Genomic DNA, 10,630 nt, shown 5'->3' on the forward strand with positions numbered 1-10,630 from the left:
TTGGGTGAAATGTCATTTTATGGTGCGCTAATGCATCATTCTTAGTCACAAGATTTCTAGTAGGGGTCTTGAGGTGGACAAAGCCAAGGTGGAGGTTATCGAGAAACTTCCTCCACCAATTTATTTTAAGGGAATTCATAATTTTCTTGGTCATGCGGGTTTCTATAGGCATTCCATCAAGGACTTCTCTAAGATCTCGAAGCCGTTGTACAAATTTCTAGAGAAAGATGTTCCTTTCAAGGTTGATGACGAGTGTCTCGCTGCTTTTGAGACACTGAAGAAGAGTTTGATTACGGCACCTGTCATAACTGCACCTGATTGGTCCGAACCATTTGAAATGATGTTCGATGCAAGTAATTATGCAGTTGGAGCAGTTCTTAGGCAAAGAGAGAACAACATATTTCATGTAGTCTACTATGCTAGTAAGACTCTTAATGGTGCTCAATTGAACTACACCACTACTGAGAAAGAACTTTTGGCTATTGTCTATGGTTTTGAGAAGTTTCGATCTTATCTACTTGGGATGAAGGTGACAGTTTTCACTGATCACGCTGCAATTTGATATCTCATCTCGAAGAAGGACTCGAAGCCTAGATTGATTAGATGGGTTCTTCTGCTTCAGGAATTTGAGTTAGATCTCAAGGACATAACATGTACTGAGAATCAAGTCACTGATCATCTCTCTCGTTTAGAGGATCCAAGTGCAACTTTTTTGGATAAGACATTATTAAATGAGTCTTTTCCCGATGAGCAGCTGTTTGGAGTGCAAGAGGAAGAACCGTGGTTTGCAGACATTGTGAACTACCTTGTGAGTAATATCATGCCTCCCGACTTGTCCTACGCTCAAAGAAAGAAGTTTCTTCATGAGGTGAAGTGGTACATGTGGGATGAGCCATATCTGTTTAGGCAAGGAGTTGACCAAATCATCAAGAGATGTATTCCGTACAGTGAAACGGGGAGGGGGATCTTACGAGATTGCCACTCAACGGCTTATGGAGGACATTATGGTGGAGAAAAGACAGCAGCTGGTATTCTTCAAGCAGGTTTCTTTTGGCCAACTTTATTTAAAGATGTTCATTGGTTTGTTTTGAAGTGTGATCGATGCCAACGTATGGGTAATATGTCCAAAAGGGATGACATGCCTCTTAATGTGCTTCTCGAGGTTGAAGTCTTCGATGTTTGGGGAATTGACTTTATGGGGCTATTTGTCTCATCTTGTAACAATCAGTATATCTTGTTGGCGGTCGATTATGTCTCGAAATGGGTTGAAGTTAAGGCTTTTCCAACGAACGATGCGCAGGTAGTACTTAATTTTCTTCACAAGCAGATATTCACAAGATTTGGAACTCCAAGATTCATAATCAGTTATGAGGGGTCGCATTGCTGCAATTGCAAGTTCGCTACTATGATGCAAAGGTATAATGTGAATCATCGCATTGGTACGGCTTGTCATCCTCAGACGAATGGTCAAGCTGGGGTATCTAACAGAGAGATCAAGCGCATTTTAGAGAAGGTTGTGTGTCCATCGAGAAAATATTGGTCTTTGAAACTTGATGAAGTTGTTTGGGCGTATAGAACAACATACAAGACTCCATTGGGAATATCGTCGTTTCAGTTGAATTATGGTAAGGGGTGTCATTTGTCGGTGGAGCTAAAGCATAAAGCGTATTGGGCTTTGAAGAAGTTGAATCTGGACTTGGATGCAGCTGGAAAGAAGAGGATGCTTCAATTGAATGAACTCAACGAGTTTCGACTTCAAGCATATGAAAATAACAAAATTGTTAGGAATATGTTGTGAACTTGATGATAAAATTAATCAAAACACCTTAGTAGATTTAACTTAGTGAATTTTGTAGCACTCAACGGATGATCAAATAAAGTCTCGACGGATGATTCAATATAGTCCCGACGGATGATGATTTGACATCCATCGAGTGAGTAGCTTATGTAATAATAAGTATTGTAGCACATTTCTGCAAACAACTTTGTGTAGATTCTGTAGGAGAATATGAGTCATGTTGACTACTAGTAAATATGCAGAATAGGTTGATTAATTATAAATATGGGATGTCTTGTAATTCTGCATAAGTGAAATGGAGTCAAGTGACAAATAGCTACCCGACGGATGATCAGCAAAGCTACCCGGCGAATGATCAACAATGCCACCCGACGGATGACAAGCATGTACTCGACGGATGATCAAATTCAAATATCTGTTGATAGTGACAACACAGTCACATGCGTCGAGTGTTTGTAAAACGAATGTGGCAGCCTGTTTAGCAGGGATTTGAGAACAAAGAAGCATTACCATTTCCATGCTATTATGAAGATATTCAAATATGTTGGAATAGAGTAGTGAAGTAGCATGGAGTTAGACTAGATATGTTTTTTTTATTATCTTGTCTTATTGTCATGCAAACTTAGTGATATATAAACCAAGTATAGCAAGTAGAACAACTATCAAACTAAGCACACACATTTTCAGAGAAACATTTTCAAGCTATATTCTGTAGCATTTCTATGTAAGTTTAGTTGTTCATACTTGTAAGCAGCTGTGAACCATTCGAGCTTCACAGGGTTCTCACTCGATATATATATATATGGTGGATACTTTCAAATCCACCCATAAGTTTTGAAAACTGGTGTTTTATTACTTTATGTTTTGATTCATACAAATCATTTATTCTGCACTCTGCAAATCAAACACATATATATATTATCAAGTAAGAACAATTTTAAAATCTTGAAAAAGAAGCCAGAATTACATTCAACCCCCCTTCTGTAATTCTTGTTGTATTGTTAGGGAATAACAATTGGTATCAGAGCAAGCTCTTGAAGTACAAAGAGTGTAAAGATCACAACAAACAGCAAGATGAACAAGAAGGATGTTGGAGTTAAGATTCCTTTTCTGGACATATAATTATCACCACTGGAAGGTGAAGATGCGCCTACATCTTCTTTCCCAAGATGAGGCCTATGTGGATTGCATAGAGAGAGGTCCTCATGTACCAATGAGAGCTGCAACTGGCAATGAACAATCTGTTCCGAAACCAAGGCATGAATGGTCAGACCCTGATATTGAGCAAGTCAGGAAAGACAAGAAGGCCATGAATATATTGTTCAATGGAGTTGATGGTGATATGTTTGATAATATCATTAACTGCAAAATAGCCAAGGAAGTTTGGGACACTATCCAGATTATTTGTGATGGTATTGAGCAAGTAAGGGAGAATAAGATGCAACTGCTAATTCAGCAATATGAGCACTTTCATTGTGAAGATAGTGAGGCTCTTACTGATATTTTTAGTAGATTTCAAAAACTATTAAATGCTCTAAAGTTGCATGGAAGAGTCTATTGTTAGTCCCAAAGTATCGTAGAAGGGGGGGTTGAATACAATACCTACAATCTTTTTCGATTCATTTCAAGTTCTTTATTAAAAGTACGGAATCAAAAACAACACAAAACAATTCGATTAATATATTGTTTTATTAATATAAACCTTGAGGTTGCTACAATCTAATCAAAGTATTGATTAGCTATAATAAATTCAGCAGCATAACAATATGTTTACCAGGATAATAAATGTGAAGCTTTAATAGAGCTCTCATAACTTTCTGTGTTTGCTGAAGAAGATAACTAACTGAATGAATTACATTCAATTGCTGCTTTGTAGTCTTTCAAAATTCAATGGACAGGTGGCCAATTATTGTCCACACAATTCATTAATTTTACTGCATGCAATTCTGTGAATAACTCATCTATGGCGACAGCTCTGTGGCGACAAGCTTTCCCATGTGCTTCCTCTGTGGCGACAGCTCTGTGGCGATAACTCTATGGCGATAGAGTTGCCTTGAACAATTCCTCTGTGGTTACAGCTTCTGTGGCGACTGAGTTACCTAATTTATCTGTGGTTAGAGCTTCTGTGGCGATAGAGTTACCTTAGAGCAATTTCTCTGTGGTTACAGCTTCTGTGGTGACAACTCTATGGCGACAGAGTTGCCTTAGAGTAATTTCTCTATGGTTACAGCTTATGTGGCGACAGAGTTACCTAATTTCTCTGTGGTTACAGCTTCTGTGGCGACAGGTAGAGAGAGCTTTCATGACTTAGAATATTTTGGCTCTGTGTCAAACCATTATTCAATATATCAATCATTTTTCTTCTGTTAATTGAATCAAAATACTTTCTTGAATGCTGATGTTTGGTGCACTGGTCCGGTTCACAAATAGCTAGCATTGTGAGGATCATAATACAATTTGTCTTGTGTTCCTGAGTTGATACAGACTGATGTTTATCCATTGCTTCTTTCACTGAACCCTTGATCTGTTAACACTTGAAATTAATACATGCAATTGATGTCTAAAGCCCTTTGATGTCTCATTCTTCATGGCTGCTTGAACATAACAATGAACTTCTTCCCATGATCTGTTGGAGGACTTAATGAATCAATCACATCATTTGGTTCTTTGTGTTTATCCTGTCTTCATCTGAAGGGATCCTGTGCTTCACAGTTTAATATTGTTTATCTATTTTTGTTTTCATGTTGAGTTATAAATCCTCGATTACATATTACATTACATTATGCTTTACATCTATCAAACAAAAGACTCTAACCTCAAGTTCCTTAGGTCTCTTCAAAAAGAGTGGAAACCAATGATAGTCTCATTGAGAAACTCTCAGGATTACAAGGAGTTCACCTTGGAGAGACTGTATGGCATCCTGAAAACTTATGAGCTTGAAATAGAGCAAGATGAGAGGATGGATAAAGGAAGGAAGAAAGGAGGGTCCATAGCACTGGTTACTGAGTTAGAGAAAAAGAAAGAGATAAAGGTAGAAGATGTTGAGTCTACATCAAAGGTCTGTGAAAGTAAGGGCAAAGGGCTGGTAGCTGAAAATGAAGATCATTTGAGCCAAGATGATATGGATGATATTGATGAACATTTAGTATTCCTTTCCAGAAGATTTTCCAAGCTCAAGTTCAAAAAGAACTTTGGAACAGCCAAGCCAAGTAGAAACATGGTAGATAAATCCAAATTCAAATGTTTCAAATATGGCTTGGCTGGGCATTTTGCCAATGAGTATAAAGAGTCAGATTCTAACAAGAAGAAATTTAAGCCTGTTGATTATAAACAGAAATACTTTGAGTTGCTCAAGCAAAAGGAAAGGGCTTTCATTACACAAGAAAATGACTGGGCAGCTGATGGATTGGATGAAGATGAAGAAACAAGCTATGTCAACCTAGCTCTGATGGCCAAATCTGATGAAACAGAAACAAGTTCTTCAAGTAATCAGGTAATCACCATTAACCTAGCACATTTATCTAAAGCTGAGTGTAATGATGCAATCAATGACATGTCCACAGAATTATATCACTTGCGTGTTACACTTAAGTCCCTCACTACGGAAAATGCTAAAATTAAAGAAAACAATTTGTTTTTAAGTGAGAGGAATAATGTGCTAGAGTCTCAGTTTATTGAATTTAAAAAATTGAGAATTGAATGTAAGATTGCTAAGGATGAATTAACTGTCCTTGAAGAAAGAAGAGATTTTAAAGAAGCAGCTTGAACGAGAACAAGAAGTGATTAAAGCATGGAAATCATCCAAATATGTCCATGCTCAAATTACTAAAGTTCAAGGCATTGATTCCTTTTGTGATGCAGCCTGGAAAAAGAGTAAGGAGAAGCTGGAATCCAACTTGGTTGAAGGATTGTTGACAGATGTGGACTCGACGGATGATGAGAATCATCCGTCGGATAATAAAAAGGATTATCCATCGAGTGACAAAGAGCCACATCTGTCGGCTGTGAGTAAACCTGTGAGCAAAGCTAAGCTTGCCAAGCTGAATGAGAAATATGGATCAGTTTCCAAAAACTTTGTTCCAGGAGAATCAAGTCAAGTAAAGAAGGAGAAGAAAGTTAATGTTGGTCATCTGTCCATCAAGCAATTGAATGACAGATTAGAAAAGATTGAGGTTAAAGCAGAAGCTAAAAAGAAAAACAATAAAAATGGGAAAGTAGGAATTAACAAACATAACAACTACACGCCTGATAAATATATACCAAGAAAAATCTGTATTAAGTGTGTTTTTGTTAATCACCTGTCTGTTAATTACAAACTTGCCATGCCTACTCCTATGTCTGTGCCTCCCACTTTTCCCAACATGACTGCTATGCCTACCATGCATATGAATGCTATGTCTACTCATAATATGAATGCACAATTTGCTAATATGCCAATTGCACCTAATCCTTATTATGCTGCATTTAGTATGCCACAAATGCCATTTAGCATGCCTTACTGGAATAACATGTTTACAAACATCATGCCTTTTTCCTGTTAATCAAAATGTGCATGATAATTCTATTTTAATGACTGGTTTCAAAGGTCCAACTCAAATGACTAAGGAAGAACCAGAAATTCCCAAGTCAAATGAAATTAAACCTAAGAAACCAAAGAAGAAAGCTAACAAGGCAGTACCCAAGGAAACTTTGGTACCAAAATCAACTTGATTTGGTTTTGATGTGTGCAGGGAAACATAAAGAATCTTTGGTACCTGGATAGTGGTTATTCAAGGCACATGACTGGAGATTCTACCCTACTCACAGAGTTCAAGGAAAGAGCTAGCTCAAGTTTTACTTTTGGAGATGACAGCAGGGGTTATACTGTGGGATATGGCTTGATTTCAAAAGACAATGTCATCATTGAAGAACTTGCCCTAGTGGATGGTCTCAAGCACAATTTGTTGAGTATCAGCCAGCTTTGTGATAAGGGCAATTCAATAACCTTCAATTCAGAAGCCTGTGTTGTGACAAAAGAAGCAACAAAGTGGTTCTCACTGAAGTGAGAAAAGGAAATGTGTATCTAGCTGAATTTAACTCATCTAATGCAGAATCACTTATCTTCTCAGTAAAGCAAGTCAAGATGAAAGTTGGCTATGGCACAAGAAGCTGTCTCATCTAAAATTCAAGACCATGAATGAGCTTGTCAAGAAAGAACTGGTTAGAGGCATTCCTCAAGTGGAGTTTTCTAAGGATGAACTGTGTGATGCCTGTCAGAAAGGAAAGCAGATTAAAGCATCATTCAGAAAGAAGCTTGATTCAACAATTGAAGAACCTTTGCAATTGCTACACATGGATTTATTTAAACCAGTCAATGTGTTGTCCATTTCAAGGAAAAGATTTTGCCTAGTAATTGTGGTTGATTTCTCAAAGTTCTCTTGGACATATTTCCTAAAGTCTAAAGATGAAGCTAGTGAAATCATTATCAATCACATAAGACAAGTCAATAATCATCCTGATTTTAAAGTAAGAAGAATAAGGAGAGACAATGGAAATGAGTTCAAGAATTCTATGATGAGATCATTTTGTGAAGAGAATGGGATTATGCATGAGTTTTCTGCAGCAAGGACTCCACAACAAAATGGAGTAGTGGAAAGAAAGAATAGATCTCTTATTGAAGCTGCAAGGACAATGCTTGAAGAATCAAAGTTACCAACATATTTTTGGGCTGAAGCTGTTAATACTACCTGCTATACTCAGAATATTTCTTTGATTAATCAAGCAAAGTGTATGACACCCTACCAATAGTTCAAGAACAAGAAACCAACTCTAAATTTTCTTCATATTTTTGGCTGTAAATGTTTTATCTTAAGGAATCAAACTGATCAACATGGGAAGTTTGATGCTAAAGCAGATGAAGGAATTTTTGTTGGATATGCTGTGGGAAAGGCATATAGGGTCTACAATCTAAGAACCAACATTGTTATGGAATCAATACATGTTGTGTTTAATGATAAAAAGATTGAAGGACTGCAAGATGGAGATTTCCATGAAAGCCTCAAGTTTGATAATGTGGAGATGGTTAGTGATGACAGTGATGATGAAAGTGATCAAGAAACAGTGAATAAGGATAATGCAGAAAAATCTACAACTAATGAAGCACATAATTCAACATAAGTAGAGTTGCAAAATGCTTCATCTGTCGGGAGACAATCTGCCTTATCCATCAGGAGACAATCAGCTTCATCCATCGGGACACAAAGTGCATCATCCGTCAGGTCATTAAGAGAAGCTGAAAGTCAGAATAGATCACTTACAGAAAGTTCCCCTTTCCCAAACCAAAGATTCACAAATTTAGAGGGAGTTTCTAACAATCAAAAATCAGTCACACATCAAGACAATAATGAGGCCTCTTCATCTAGAGCTAATCTACCTCAACAAAGAAAATGGACTAAAGATCACCCCTTTGAGCTCATCATTGGTGATGCATCTTCTAGAGTTTAAACAAGGAGAGAAACTCAAGAAGAATGTCTATACAGTAGCTTCCTATCTAAGGAAGAACCAAAGAAGGTAGAAGAAGCTTTGTTGGATCCTGATTGGATTTTAGCTATGCAGGAGGAACTAAACCAATTTGAGAGGAACAAGGTATGGAAGCCGGTACCCAAACCTAAAGGAAAGAATCCAATTGACACCAAGTGGGTATTCAGAAACAAGATGGATAAAAATGGCATAGTAATCAGGAACAAAGCTATATTGGTTGCTAAGGGCTACTGTCAACAGGAAGGAATAGATTTTGATGAAATCTTTGCTCCTGTTGCAAGACTTGAAGCCATCAAAATCTTCTTAGCCTATGCAGCTCATGCCAATTTTAAGGTCTATCAAATGGATGTCAAAAGTGATTTTCTAAATGGAAATTTGGAGGAGGAAGTCTATATTAGTCAGCCTCCTGGTTTTCAAGAACCAAATTTTCCAGAATATGTTTACTATCTTTTGAGCATTTTATGGACTGAAGCAAGCACCTAGAGCCTGGTATGACACTTTATCAAAGTTTCTTTTGGAAAATCACTTCAAAAGAGGTACTGTTGATAAAACTTTATTCTTCAAAAATGTTAATGGCTCTAGTATACTTTTTCAAATCTATGTAGATAATATTATATTTGGCTCTACTGATGAAAAACTTTGCAAAAAGTTTGCCAAATTGATGCAAAGTAAGTATGAAATGAGCATGATTGGAGAACTAACTTATTTTCTTGGTTTACAAGTTAAACAAGTTAGTGATGGAATATTCATTAGTCAAACTAAATATATTCATGATCTTTTAAAGAAGTTTATGGATTACACATCTGCAAAAACTCCCATGGCCACTGCAACTAAGCTTGAATTAAACACTACTGAAAAATCTGTGGATATTTTAAGCTACAGGGGCATGTTTGGCTCACTTCTGTACTTAACAGCTAGTAGGCCAGATATAATGTTTGCTACTTATCTTTGTGCTAGATTTCAGGCTGATCCTAGAGAATCTCACTTAGTAGCTATTAAGAGAATTTTCAGATATCTCAAAGGAACACCAAAACTTGGCATTTGGTACCCTAGAGATTTTGGTTTTGATTTAACTGGGTATTCAGATGCAGATTATGCAAGTTGTAAAATAGACAGAAAAAGCACAACAGGTACCTGTCAATTTCTAGAGAACAAGCTTGTGTCCTGGTTCAGTAAAAAGCAAAATTAAGTTTCTACTTTTATAGCTGAAGTTAAATATATTGTTGTTGGTAGTTGCTGTGCACAGATTTTGTGGATGAAATACCAATTATTGGAATATGGTCTATAAGTGGATAGAATTCCCAATTTCTGTGATAACACAAGTGCAATTGCCATCACTGAAAATCCAGTGCAGCATTCAAGAACAAAGCACATAGATATCAAGTACCACGTTATTAGGGAGCATGTGATGAATGGTACTGTGGAACTTTATTTTGTTCCAAGTGAAAAGCAGCTTCCAGATATATTTACCAAGCCACTTGATGAATCCACCTTTTCAAGGTTGGTAAGTGAGTTAGGTATGCTTAATTACTCTTGAATTATTTCAGATATTTTTGCAAGTTGTTGTGCAGCCAGAAACTTAATTGATTTTTCTGTTTTGGATGAAATTTTGGCGAAGTCAAAATTTACATCCCGATGGATGCTCATTATCCATCAAGTTTGATCATCCATCAGAATACTACTTGTTAATAAAAATCAATTATTTTTCTGGAATATTTTATAACTCGACGGATAACTGATTTATCCTCATCCGTCGAATTGTCTCAATCTTAGCCGTTAAAACTCTGAACATTATCCATCGAGTATATACTTACAGTTTGTAAGTATGACACGACGGATAAGTGATAGAATTTTTACAGTTTGTTTATTTTTTAAACGGCTATTTTGGGCTATTTTGATTGGTTACTTTATTTCTCTTTATTATTTCTGTCAGTTTATTTCTGAGATAGTATAAAAGCAGAATTCATTTTTATTCTACTCTTTTATCATTCTCAAGATTCAATTGCTCTAACTTCTTTCTTCCTCAAAAGCAAATTCTCTCTCTGCATATTTCAAATCTTTAACAATGGCCCCTGTAGTAAAAATCATGTCTCAAACTGGATATATCTATGAAAAGAACAACTTCACAACTCTAGTGAACAAGGAGATTCAACAGTCTGGATATTATCACAAAATGATGGATTTTGTGAAAGGCTGTAAACTCAACTATGCTATGTTGGAATCTCCTACAATTTATTGTGAGGTTGTAGAAACGATATGGACAACTGCAGTGTACAACTCAACTGACAAGACAATCACTTTCACTCTCAAAGG

General features: G+C 36.6%; 1 pseudogene; it reads left to right on the top strand.

Moving 5' to 3' along the window:
* LOC141679460 (uncharacterized) overlaps positions 1-3,855 on the top strand; it is a 196,804-nt pseudogene extending 192,949 nt beyond the window's left edge.
* Positions 3,856-10,630: the final 6,775 nt, after the last annotated feature.

The sequence above is a fragment of the Apium graveolens genome, chromosome 8 (assembly GCF_009905375.1).
Source record: "Apium graveolens cultivar Ventura chromosome 8, ASM990537v1, whole genome shotgun sequence".
NCBI lineage: Eukaryota > Viridiplantae > Streptophyta > Magnoliopsida > Apiales > Apiaceae > Apium > Apium graveolens.